Source organism: Cynoglossus semilaevis, chromosome 9 (assembly GCF_000523025.1).
Source record: "Cynoglossus semilaevis isolate Cse_v1.0 chromosome 9, Cse_v1.0, whole genome shotgun sequence".
Classification (NCBI taxonomy): Eukaryota; Metazoa; Chordata; class Actinopteri; order Pleuronectiformes; family Cynoglossidae; genus Cynoglossus; species Cynoglossus semilaevis.
Genome location: NC_024315.1, coordinates 3,968,902 through 3,969,275, shown reverse-complemented (window position 1 = coordinate 3,969,275; position 374 = coordinate 3,968,902). Strand labels below are relative to the sequence as shown.

At 50.3% G+C, this 374-nt stretch overlaps 1 protein-coding gene across 1 annotated transcript in view; it reads left to right on the top strand.

Moving 5' to 3' along the window:
• Nucleotides 1-374, top strand: part of LOC103383431 (protein phosphatase 1 regulatory subunit 29-like) — a 150,422-nt gene that overhangs the window by 53,268 nt on the left and 96,780 nt on the right. The window lies entirely within an intron of this gene.

The window sequence follows — 374 nt, the reverse complement described above, 5'->3', positions numbered from 1 at the left end:
CCCCCCACCCACCCATCTGTCCTGCCTGGACCACCTCCACTCTGAGGACCAGCACCTTCTGGGTTTATAGTCAATAACCTCCTGTTCCTGACATTTACTTTTATAACTCCCTCCATCTGCCGAGCCCATCAGACCTCTGAGCCCTTCTTCTCTTCTTCTTCTTCTCCTCCTCTTCTTCTTTTCTTCTTCCTCCTCTTCTTCTTTTCTTCTTCTTCTCCTCTTCTTCTTCTTCTCCTCCTCCTCCACCTCCGTCACGATGCTGCTTCCTTCCAGCTCCAGTCTAACCTTTACCCGAAGCCAAAGATGAGGGTGATTATAAAGAAAGACAATTTTCTAAAAAGCTGCTGCTGCTGTGTCTCTGCCCCCCCGCCCCC